Source organism: Gossypium hirsutum, chromosome A13, assembly GCF_007990345.1.
Source record: "Gossypium hirsutum isolate 1008001.06 chromosome A13, Gossypium_hirsutum_v2.1, whole genome shotgun sequence".
NCBI classification, from domain to species: domain Eukaryota; kingdom Viridiplantae; phylum Streptophyta; class Magnoliopsida; order Malvales; family Malvaceae; genus Gossypium; species Gossypium hirsutum.
The window spans coordinates 57,332,983-57,346,664 of record NC_053436.1 but is presented as its reverse complement, the minus strand read 5'-3'; the positions used below and the strand labels follow the sequence as shown (position 1 = coordinate 57,346,664).

Sequence of the window (13,682 nt, the reverse complement as noted above, 5' to 3'; positions counted from 1 at the left end):
CTGGACCACTATGGCCGCCGCTGGTCACCGGTGACGGCGGCGCCGTCCACGGAGGCCGGAGGAACCAAAAAGGCCTCTCTTTAGTATTTTCGACCTCCCGAGCCCATTTCGACACCGAAACCTCTGAAAAATTAACAAAACCCCCCCAAAACCCAAGAAACCTTTCAGTTTTCGACCGCCTATCCTCGGAGGTGACTACCTCTGTTTTTCACGGTGTCGAAAACTCGATCACTAGGTGAGTTTCTTCTCCCCCTTTTCCTTTTTATTATTTTCGCATGTAAAAAATAAAATGAAATAGAAATTTAAAAGCAATAGAAAAAAAGTCACCTTAAAAAAACTTTGTTCTCTTTTTGATTAATAAGTGCTCGTAAAAAAAATACAAAATGCCTAGTGATTCTTTTATAGGCAGATTACAAATTTTTTTGTTTGTTTCTTTGTTGATGTCGTGTTCTATTTTCTTTGGTTTGCAGGTACGGAGACCATAGGCCAGTTGTATACGGAAGGTGGTGCTGACATGGCAGGGAGGCTGGCATGCGACGACGGTGGCTAGGCTAGGGTTTGTTGTTTTGTTTAGGTGAAAATGTTGTGGGCTAGCGTTTAATTTGGGCTTTGGTTTCTTTGGGGCTGTAATTGGGTTTGGATTGTGCTATTTTTTGTATTTGGACATTGGACTGATTGTTGGAAATGTGTTTATTTTTTGTTTCATTTTCTATTTATTATTTGGTTTTGGGCCCGGGCTAAATTGGCCCATTACAACATGAATCACACGGCCATGTGACAGGGCTTAGCCTATGTGGATTAGAGATATGGTTGTGTGGCTAAACCGTGTAACAACCTGTGTCTATATAGACCAACCTGCACCAAAATTCAAAAAAACCACACAGTCGTATCATACAACCGTATGGGGTACACAGTCATGTGACAAACCATATCACTAGTTGTGTGTACCCAAAAACACCTTCAGACACAAGCCATTTTGCACACCCTTTCTTAGGTTCCAAGACATTCATTAACCAACATCCAAACTTATTCAAAATGTGCCAAAAACATGCCAAAATATACCAATTCACAATCAACCTAAGTGTCTAACCAATATACTCTCATTGGCACCACGATTCAAACATAAACAACAATTATTCAAACCAAAACATTATCAACTAATTAAACTCATTCAATCATCAACCAAGTTCTATATCCCATATGCCAAAAATCATCCATTCATGCCAAACCATCAATTGCAAACATATTTCATTCTAAATTCATGAATTACTAAACCAAAAGAACCATTCAACAAAATTCACCAAATAAAACATCAAATAACAAGGTATCATTTCCATGATACCAAATACCAAATTATGTTTATAAATTAAATGAAAGAAATCATTATCTTCCAAAATAGAATCAAAATGATGTTCCAAGCCAAATTTACCAAATTTGACACAAGTTTATCGTGAAATATGAAATTTAACATTATAAACCAACTTTAACCAAATTAAAAATTCAACTAAAACTTTAAATTCATCAACTTCAAAACCCTATATACATGCCACAAAACTGAAATAATAAATCAAAATCTATCGAGACAAAAGCTTGATAATGTAAGCCTTGAAATTTATTCATCCATCAAGTTCCACAAAATGTTAACTATAGAAAATGAAGAATAAACAAAGTAAGCTTATATAGCTTAGTAAGTCCATAGCTAAATCTAAACCAACTTATTTCAATTAATCAATTGAAATTAAAACAGTTTATATTATAATAACCTGACAATCAATTTACAAAAACAATTGAGCTTTACGCAAAACCAAATCATCAATTATCACATTTTCCTTCAATAGATTAAACAAAATCATTTGCATAGTCATTGTAATCCCTCAAACCTAGCCTAGACGTTATGGCCAAATTTTGGAAGCCATATTAATACCGTTGAAAACATTTACTTGCTAAAAACAACTAGGTTCAATTGTTTTTTTATGAAAACTCTAAAATTTAAATAATGAGTGATTTTGTTTTTTAAAAACACTTATTAAAACATGAATATTGAAAAATTTATTATTTTATCGAAATGTCATCTTAAGTCATTTAAACAAAGAATTTGTAATATTATTAATTATTTCTTAAAAATGATTTTGGTGAAAATCTTTCACAGCAAACTTTTGAAAATACTTAAAAAATCATAAATTTATAAGTTTATTTAAAATCAAATAAAAATCATAAATAACTTAAATAACAATAATTCAAAATATTTATAAGTTCATCAAACATGCATGCATAGCAGTTTAAAAATTTAAAAAGTAAAAGAAATAACCTAATAAAAGTCCAATGTCCAAAGTCCAAAATAATAACCCAATAGTTCATAAACCATTTATTAAATTCCATCCAAGAGACTCCTTCATAAGTTGAATCCAAGTCCTATGTCCGTGAATCACCTAAAAAGATAATGAAACTAAAGGGATGAGCTTTTAAGCTCAGTGTGAGTCTTATAACAATTCAAATAAAAATAAGCACATACTTATCATTCAAAATAACCAATATTATGAACATGATTATGGCAGTGTAGTTTTTGTAAAACAATTATGCAATTCTTTTTAAACATCCTACCCATCACCGCTACACTCCAAAAAGAGTTCCCTGTAACTCGTCTATCCGAACACTCCAATATATGTTGATGAAGCCCCCAAAATTGTAGATAAATTGCCAGTAATATGGACAAGCCATCAATAATGCAGATAAACTCCCAATAATGCAGACAGCTACCAGTATTACAGATAAATTGCCAATAATGCAAACAAGTTACCAGTATTATGGACAAACCACCAGTAATGTAGATAAACTGCCAGTACTTCCTCCTTACACATGTCCCAACCCCATGCATGTGATATGGCCACAATGAACACATTTTCACTTTTTTACAGAATATCACTTTAGGCATGTGAGTCATGCTTATCGAATCATTTAATATATAATATCACATAAGCATGTTTTGACATGCAATTCATGTATTATCTCGATCTATCAAAACATCACATTTTTAACAGTCATGTAAAATCAATTATGCCATAATATTACATAACATGAGAATGATAACAACATACTTTTCAAATCAGCAATAAACATAACCATACAACATACATTTCAAAAGCTAGTTGGTTTGGAGTCACTTACTTGGTATGATACATATCGATAGGTTTAATCTCCCTTTGTGGCATACTTTAAGTATTTGAATAATGCACAATCCAATAATAATATTTATTTAAACATTGAAATTAATGTATATAAATTTTTATTTGGAATAGACCCACACTTAATAGTAGATTCGATGTGAAACACCACTCTAAGAATGTCCACACTCGGAGCTTAACCAATGGAAAACTGATCTGTTATCAAGGTGACCTTACATTAAAAGTCTTCTTTTTAAATATTTTATGATACTACTTACTTAAACTAAATCATTCATTTCAAACTACTCTTGTAAATAATCGTTTGTAACGATGGTTTCATTTCCAAAGTTTGGAGCTTTCTGGGATGGTATCAATCGGCCACTTACTCTAACTTGATTGAAATGAGAGGGTCGAGTAATCATTGTGATCTTGAATCAAAGAGGGAAGAGAAACTAGAGAAAAGGATCACTTGAAAAAGTGAGTCACTAAGTAAACTATTTAAAAAATAAATTTAAACTAATTGAAATAGGGAAATATGATTTTTCAATTACTATAAAAAACGACAAGGATTGAAAAATGGTGAAAAAAAAAGAGGAAGAATCACCAAAGCTGATAGCAACGGCAGTGGCAATCTAGTGAGAACTTGACAAAGGAGGAGGGAAAGAAGGGTGTTGCAACACTAGAGAGGAGAAGGAGAAAATCAAAAGGGAAAATTGAAAAGTGGAGAGAAAAAAAAGGTTTTTCTACAGTGGTGCAAGGTGGTGGCCACGATGGTGAATAGTGGTGTAAGGTGAGGTGTTGTGTAACCTCCTAAACTCGACCTAGACGTTAGGGCTAGATTGAGAAGGATACATTAGCCACCAAAATAGCTAAGCTAGCTTACGTTAATTTTGAAGACTTTAAATAAATTAATTTTAGAGAAAAACCGTAGTTGTACTTTTGTATGAGCTTAAAACATTCACTTATTAGGTCAACTGTCGATTTATTATTGACAGTGTTGTTTTAGAAAAACCGTTTGTTCATTGCTTTACACTATAAAAACTTGATGTTAACCAATGTAGTGAAAAAAAACCATTATTCATGTCATTTTGGAAATCTAGTTTCTTTATCGATTTTTTTTTCAAAAATGGTTTCTTTACAATGCAGTGGAAATTAGGGAATAGTGTCAAATTTTACTTAAATAAAATATCATACATTTTCCAATTATTATGCTTAAGTAATCTGTGCATGCATAAAATTTCAGATGAAAAGTTACCAAGCCACAAACTAGAAATACTTAAAAATTACAAACCAAAACTAATAAAGACTGATTAATACTTATTAAAAATGGTTCGAGTTCCAAGGTGATTCTTCATATGTCGAGTCCGGTCCTAGGTTCGAAGGTTTACTTGAAAAGCTAAACACTACCGGGGTGAGCTTGTGAAAGCTTAGTGTGAGTCAAATAGTTATTTAAACGAATATAAATATCAAATACACTAAAACATATTACCATTAACAGAAGAATACAGAACCATCATAGAAATTTCACATCATTACATAGCCATTATCAAAATTGATGTCAAATAGTGTAGAGCATGGTCCATCATTCATTCGAGTAACAATCATTAATTTCAATACCATTCAATACAACACAATACAATACGAAACATAAATTAATAACATTCGAGTATGTCATGAGCATGATGCAATGCAAAAAGGTTCTTACCCAAACCATCCGCTACACACCACGAGTTCCCCAAAACCCATCTACGAAACTCTAACGAATGCGAGTATAGCTCGATGTGGTAAAACACCGAATAATAACAATGCAATCAAACTGCTGAATAAAAAATAATGCAATATAATAGCTAATCCCCTCGATAACTCGAATGCAGTGCACTGACTTGGAACAAATGCGAACTTAATATGTCACCGGTACTTCATGGAACTTCTCCATCAACCACAAAATATCCGATTCCAATACACATGTAATATGTCTTACAATCTCAAACATAGCCATAATTTAATACATTTCACATTTAATTGACATGTTTAACATGCCCTCAATAATCGAATATTTTCAGTGAATGGAATCAATGTCCCAACTTTTAAATTACCATTAAGATGGTACCATTCAACATTACACAATTTCACATCCTTTTACAATTTTCTAATGTGCATGTATAGCAACATTTTCAATATAACATAATGAATTTTCCATGCAATTATATCATGCATAAACTCATATTTTAGAAAATAATGTTATATATACAACAAATCTCATTCCAAATAACACAATCGTGCACCACAATATCAATCACATAGTTACACTGTCAAACTTGCAACTTTGCTAACACATTAATCTTTTAGGGCTTGAAACGTACCTAGTTCGTCAACTTACAAAATTAATTATTTGGATATTAATAAAATCCAATCAGCAAGTTAAATCATCAAATATAACATGATAATTATCATTATCAAACAAGTTTAGGAGTTTAGGCACCTTATTTTCTGCTTTTTCGTAGCACACTAGCGAATCTTCTGATTTCCTTAATAAACCTTAAAATGAACCTAAATTAAAAATCAGTATAAATTAAATTAATTCACATCTTAAACAACCCCATAACCACCCACTTATGGGTTCAAACCAATCATCACCATTACATCTAATTTATGAATCCAAATTAGTTATGTTTCTTACACTGTTGTGATGCAAATCGTACGCGCGTATGTCTTTCAGCTTAATGGTTGATTTTGGGCGTTCAGGTCAGCACCTAACACATTTACATATTGTAAAATCATTAGCCAATTTTGATTAAAATCCTTAATTTAACCAATCTATAACCTTTACCCAATAACTATGTCGAAACAACAAATTAGTTTGCATTTAATCGCACTTATGCCTCCTGTTTTGTGAGATTCGAATGGCCAGTTGATCAAGAACAATTTTCCCTAATTGATATGTTATTAGGTTGATTAGTAGGGTTCAAGAACTCAAATTGATTCTGGAAATATATGGGCGAGAATTTAGAAACAAAACAACCATTTTCTTGCACCTAAGCGCACGCAGCACCACCCATGATGGCCAAAATTAGGGATGATTCAAGAATGATTTTGAGATCCTTTTAAAATCTGGAAAATACCTTTAAAATATTTAAAATTCTCTCAAATTCCAGATCAAAAAATTTATGTTTTTAATTAACAAGATCAATCAAGAAATTGAAGGAAAAAAAGATCTTACACAAGCTAGGTGAAAGGGGGGCGGCAATGGCACTTCTTGGCAACGATAGACATCAATCTTGGAGACTCAAGATTTTAGATTTGGGATAGATTTAATTAAATAAAATGGAAGCAATATGATGGAGGAGATTATGCAAAATCTTATGGCAAGAAGAAAGAAAAAGATTATAAAACTAGGTATTATGGGCGACGGCAACAATGGAGAAAGGAAAAAAAAAGTTGAAGTGAAAAAAAAGGAGAGGAGATGGGAGGAGAGAAATGGCTAGGATGAGTAAAAATAGAATAAAGGCTGATTATTTTGTGTAAAACTTAACATTTATGCCTAAGGTTACAAAAAAATAAGGGATTTTGTAAAAATTACTTATTTTGCATGGGAAAATATTCGAACTTATGACCTCAATTTAATTTTCATGTTTTTCCATTTATCAATTAACCACTAGTCTATTTCCTTATTTTTGAATTAATTTTCAATATTTATTTTAAAAACAATGCGTGTCACATACTAGGGTTTGAGGGAAATTTTGTAAAATAATAAAAAAAATGGTGCAATAAAAGGGATTTGAGCTTGAGTTTCAAGGTACATTTCACTAGCACTTAACCAACAAACCAATGCTTTATTTATTTCCTAAAAACACATAGATAATCTAAAAATTTAAGGTGTGACCACACACTCTCTCTCTCTATTCACAAACTCGATTCTACTAACCCTTAATTTTTTGGATGTTACATGTTGGAGCAAAACAAATGGGAGGAGCGACGACAAGGAGAAGGTCCAGTGGTGTGATGATGGTGGTTCGAGTGGCAAAGGAATGATGGAGGAGAAGAGGAAAATATGGAAAAGGTGGTGGTAGATGGCTCAAGCAAAAGCAAAATGGAGAGAAAAAGGGAGGAGCAAAGGAGGGGGCGACAATATGGAGAGGAAAGAAAAAAATGAAAAAAAAAGGTGTGTAATTCACCTTGCCTAGGTTCAATGAATCAACACACAAGGTAAGGATGAAGAAAAAATTTATGTTAAGGGGAAAAAGGAGAAAAAAGGGGATCATGGTTGAAGAATAAGGGATGTTGACTTAACAAGAAAAGAATCTTTCCCTATGTATGACAACTAGTTGGACAGCAAGGGGGTGTTGACCATGCTAAAGTTGGAAAAAAATTAAATAAAAATGTGGAAAGTGTGGAAACTTGAACTTAGGACCCTTAGGAAATTATTTAAACTCCCAACCATTAGGCTATTTAATTCCTTGTTCTCAACTTAACAAAAAAAATTAATAAAACATGGGATGTGACAGTCATACTATTGCATACGTTATCAAACATTCCTGCATTTATGTTCAATAACATATTTCTATTGATATCAATCACATACCTTAGCAAATTATATAAAGATCATTCTTAAATTTTTTAGCCCGATGAACTATAGTAACATAAATCAGATAGTTTTTTTAGCCCGATGAACTATAGTAACATAAATTAGATACACAGGTAACACCATCACACTAGAAAGCATCAAATGCTATACAGAGGCACTATAATGCAGTCAGAGACATCGAAGTGTATACAAAGGCACCGAAGTGCAAGTACCATACAAGTGCGCGTTCTAAACCTATTGGCATGCCAACCGTATCCTAATCGTTTGCACGTTCAAACAATCATTTTAAATGAATTCATCACATTAACAAATCGGAGGCACTTCCACATAGTCAATTCCATATACTGTAGTAATTTATGTTCATTCAGAAATCATACTATTCATATTTTTCAATATCCAATAGTTCACAACTTAGTTTGTACTCATCTTAACTTTCATTTATAACAAATTAATCTAAATGCATAGCATTTATAATATCATAATTTCAAGATTTTATAGCAAGTAATAAGTACAAAAATATATTTATTTGATGACTTTTCATTTCCCGCGTTTATCAACCAACTGATTTATTTCTTGATCTAAATATAATAATTTTATTCAGTTAACCAATTCAATATCATAAAAAATTTAAATTTATATTTTTGACCCTTTAACAACATTTTTCACTTTACCCTAAACATTTACATTTTATACAATTTAGTTCCTAAACCTGAAACTTTCAAATTTATCACAATTTTACCAACTTCATGCTAGCCGAATTTTCTCTTATACTATTACAGCCCATAGTTATTCAAATTTCACAAGAATTTCATGTCAAATTTAATATTTTATCAATTCAATCCTTTAACTAAAAACTAAACAAAAATCACTTTACAAAGTAGTTCTATTTAGCTATCAAGCTTAATAATCTATCATCAAACTTCAAAGGCATCACATATCCATTACATAATTTTAAACATTTAACAATTTTACGAATTAGCCCCTAAGTTAGCTAGACTAAGCTATAACATTCTCAGAAACATAAAAATTACTAAAAATGGATTAAAATTTCATACCATGCAAGAGTGGAGAAAATGACCGAAGCTCTTTGGTGTTCAACCATGTTGTTTTTTATTTACTAAGGTTGAAGAAGAAAGATGATAATGTGCTTTTCTATTTTTTTTACTATTATTATTATTTAACTTAAAATTTAACATATAAAACTAACTAAAATACATCACTAACCATCCATTATAATAATAATGGTATTATTGACTTATAAGTCCTTCCACTTATGTTAATTAAGCCATTTAATCAATAAAACTCAATAGTGATTAAGTTTTATGTCTTTTATGATTTAGTTCTTTTCCTTTAATTAATGGGCCAAACATTAAAATTCCCGGGCCGAACCTCAATATACTTATATAGTGAAAATATTTATGAGCTCGATTTACAGAAATGAGATCCTGATACCTCATTTTCCACAACCACTTGACTTTAAGAACAATCCTGTAACGCCCCCGTACCCGAGACCATCGTCGGAGTCGAGCACGAGGTGCTAACGGACTTAATTCATTAATTAAGCAGCTCAAACAATTTATTTTAGAATTTCCAGACAAGCTGACTAACTGCGTCATACTCGCTAAAAAATCCATATCTCGAGTTACGAAACTCAAAATCTAATTCCGTAAATCTTCCCTAAAAATATACTCATATATCTACTTACTAAATTTTTTCTAGAATTTTTGGTTGGGCCAATTAGTACAGTTTATTAGTTAAAGTCTCCCCTGTTTCAAGGTTCGGCTACTCTAACCCCTATGTATTACGGATCAGATATATCCCTGTCCAGAGTTTCAATGACTATTCCATTTGTTTCTCATAAAACTAGACTCTAAGGATTTCATACATGTAAGGTACAACTCCTAATTGTTTTTGTACAATTTATGGTGAATTTTTAAATTTAGAACAGGGGATTTAGAAATTGCTCTGACCAGCAAAACGTAAATATTTCATAAAATACAACTCTTTTACATATTTTGTTTCTTCCACATGAAAATAGGTTCATTTAGCTTCAATTCCATATTTTATTCATCATCTAATTCTATCTATACTATTTTTAGTGATTTTTCAAACTCACGTCACTACTGCTGTGTGATTCTATTTTATAGCCAATTTCACCATTTTATGGATTTCCATAGATTAGTTAGCACATAAAGCATACATGTTATCAAATATAATCTCAATTAGCCACTCTAATAGCTAATCATTCTCAAACATTTTCATGCCATCCATGAGCTATATCATAAGATTATATACACAAAAGGATTATAATGTTATACATGTCATATTCCCAAAATATGCAAGCCACCATACCGAGATGGTCCGTTGATAGTGTGAGCGTGCCTCTGACCGTCCTGATCTCCAAATCGGCTTGTCAAAACTACAAGGAATGGAAGAGAGGGAGTAAGCATAAATGCTTAGTAAGTTCACATGCAAATAAAAAATAACTTAACAAAGCAACTACACCAACCAACATTAGCATAATATCACCAAAATATGTATCACATTTCTATTCATTATTCATCGTCTTACTACATTATTGTTGCCGTATCAAGTCTCAACCCAAGGGTTAAGTACATACCTGTCCAAAGTGCCCATTCCACAACACTTACCAATACGTCACTTGCATATTGAGTATTCTTCCATTTCACTAGAATTTTAGCCGTTGAGCACATCGAAATATAACTCGGATACATGGAAAGTTTGCACATAAGTGCCACATATGTAGCCAAGCTACCATGTAACCCGCCCATAAGTGAACTCGGACTCAACTCAATGAGCTCAGGCGTTTGCATCCATAAGTGAACTCGGACTCAACTCAACGAGTTCGGATGCCTAGTTACATTTCACGAACTCGGACTCAACTCAACGAGTTCAGATGTTCGCATCCATAAGTGAACTCAAACTCAACTCAACGAGTTCGGATGCCTAGTTACATTTCACAAACTCAGACTCAACTCAACGAGTTCAAACATTCGCATCCATAAGTGAACTCGGACTCAACGAGTTCAGATGCCTAGTTACATTTCACGAACTCAGACTCAAGTCAACGAGTTCGGACGTTCGCATCCATAAGTGAACTTGGACTCAACTCAACGAGTTCGGATGCCCAAATATCCAAATCTATTCCTAAGTTTCAATGGGACTTTCCTCGTTTATACCTCTTTACCATTCTCCTTGGAATACTAATGACGATACTTCGGTAGTCTTTCACATTTTTCACATAATTCATAAAATTTTTGCATGTTGTCCAAAAATGATCACAAAGCATAGAATTGCATGATAACAATCATAATATCGTATAAATAGCATTAAATGATTTAAAATAACAGTTAAATTACAATATTTACATATGAACTTACTTCGATACAAAATGAGAATAGTCGAACCTATTCCTCGTAAACTTTATTTTTCCCCCGATCTCGACTCAAATCTCTTTTCTCTTGATCTATAATACCAAATTAATTTATTTAATACACACATTCATCAAAACAGCCCCTAATACGAACTTTGGCAAAATTACCATTTTACCCCTAAACTTTCACATATTTATACTTTTTCCCCAAGGCTCGTAAATTAAACCTCATCCTATTTTCTTATGTTTCATGACATGCTGATCATTTTTACCTTCTATAGAAACATCAAATTCACACTCTAACATGTACTTATGAATATTAGGTATTTTTACTGATTATGTCATTTTACTCGTTTTTACGAAAAATCACTTAGCAAAAGTTGTTTAACACAATCTCAAACTTCATATTCTACCATAAAACATCAAATTCATACATATCATCCATGGGTAAAATTTTAAATATAAACTCTAGCTCAAAATATTGGTAGAAATAGTTAAATCGAGCTACGAGGATTTAAAAAATGTAAAGAACATTAAAAACGGGCATAGAAATCACTTACAATCAAGGCTTAAAAGTGTTGAAACCCTAGCTATGGTGGAGAGCAAAATTTGGCAGCAACTTATGGAGAAGATGATCATTTTTGTGTTATTTTTCCCATTTTATTTCATTTAATATTCAAATGACCAAAATGCCCTTCCTTACTAAACTTTCAAAAATTCCATCCATGTCCAATTTTTGTCCATAAACTTAGAAATTGGTCAAATTTCTATTTAAGACCTCCTAATTAATATTTCAAAGCAATTTCATACTAGAAACTTCTAGAATGCAAGTTTTGTAACTTATTCAATTTAGTCCCTAACTTCAAATTAAGCACTTTATGCATAGAATTTCTTCACGAATTTTTCACACAATCATGCAGTCATATCATAGACCTTAAAATAATCATAAAATAATTATTTCTATCTCAGATTTTTGGTCTCAAAACCACTATTCCGATTAAGCCCTAATTCGGGATATCACAAACCCACTTGAACTTAACTATTCTCAATTATAAAAAAATCATCAAATCAAAATTCAAGATAAACTATATTTTACTCGTATGAATTAAATAATAATTATAAACTCATTGTCAGATTTATGGTCCTGAAACTACTGTTTTCGGCACCATTGAAAACGGGTTGTTACATATGTCACATAATTTTACATAAAAATCTAAAATAGTTTAATTTTCACTAATTTTCATATTTTCAAACCTAGTAGTCAAGATTTGCAATTTGGACATTCTAACAATTACATTCCTTTCATGTTGGTTTCGCAATATGATTCAAACTTCCTTTGATGATTCACAAGTGGAGATCATTTTAAACTACACCATGTCCATTCCATTGAATATAACATACACAACTTTGGAGTTTGCTTGATTAGCCCCTCTCTCTTCAATAGTGTATTTATTCTTCTCCTTAACCTTTTGTATCCTATCAACCTTAAAGACCTAAGGTTTTATCCACCCTTTCTCAATAATTTCCCATGTAGCTTCATCAATAGACATTATGAAATCCCTTATTTGAGATTTCTAGTAAGCGTAGTTGAGGATCCAACAAGTAGTGGAGCTGACAGATGAAACTTCTTTCTTTCATGGCTTCCATGATTTAAAAAAAAACCAATGTAAAGAATAGTCTTTAATTAAATTTTGAATCCTGCTTTGATACCAATTGAAAAAGTCACTTATTTTCCTTTTTTTCTAAACACACTATCCAAACAGATGTTTGAACAATCCTTTGAACATGACAAGTTATCAAAAGCAACAAGCAAAGAAAAGAATAAGAGAAGTAGGCACACAACTTTGTTAACACAATTCAAAAAATAAGCCGACTCTCAAAGCCTTACTTAATGAATGATTTATTCAACAACTGATCCAATAACCTATTGGCTAATGCCTGATTTACCCTTACACCAAAAGTATTTGTAGCCCCAATAGGTAACCTCGATTCGCTACAATCACTCACCCAAAAAACCTCACTTACAACCAATATAAACTTTCCAATAGTGCTTATAAATTGAGTACAAAAAAAAAGGAATAACAAATACTCAAAGAATTGTAGCACAAGCACTCTCCTAAAGCTGTGTCAATCCAAGCATATGTGTTGTTTGTTTATATGCACAAAATGGCATCTTCTCCAATCAGCTTTGTGTGGATAAAAATCATGATTAGTGTTGCAATATTATCTAGGATAAAGTCCTCTAGTATTTATCTCTTCTGAACCAAGTAAATTGATCACCTTAATCACATGTCCATTAAAGTTCTCCCTAGGTATGTTAACCAGGGAATAACGTAGTCTTCTAGTTAGGTGGCAATTAAACTAATTGGTTTGGTGACCAGGCGACGATTAGATCTGGTGGAGTTTCACGTATTATACATGTAGAAAGGGGGCTCAACACCTACCTTAGCAAAGTCAATGGGTGAAGCTATGCATGTTGAGCACACCATAAGTTAGCAAGGCTAATGCCCCAATAGAGGTACTATTGTAAGGCAGAGTAATG

At 32.3% G+C, this 13,682-nt stretch overlaps 1 long non-coding RNA gene across 1 annotated transcript; it reads right to left on the bottom strand.

The window, feature by feature from the left end:
- Positions 1-5,410: 5,410 nt before the first annotated feature.
- Positions 5,411-7,263, bottom strand: LOC121212760 (uncharacterized). Its single transcript, XR_005908125.1, has 3 exons — positions 6,382-7,263; positions 5,842-5,914; positions 5,411-5,711 (listed from the first exon to the last, which is right to left on the bottom strand). It is a non-coding gene; the product is annotated as an uncharacterized lncRNA (long non-coding RNA).
- Positions 7,264-13,682: the final 6,419 nt, after the last annotated feature.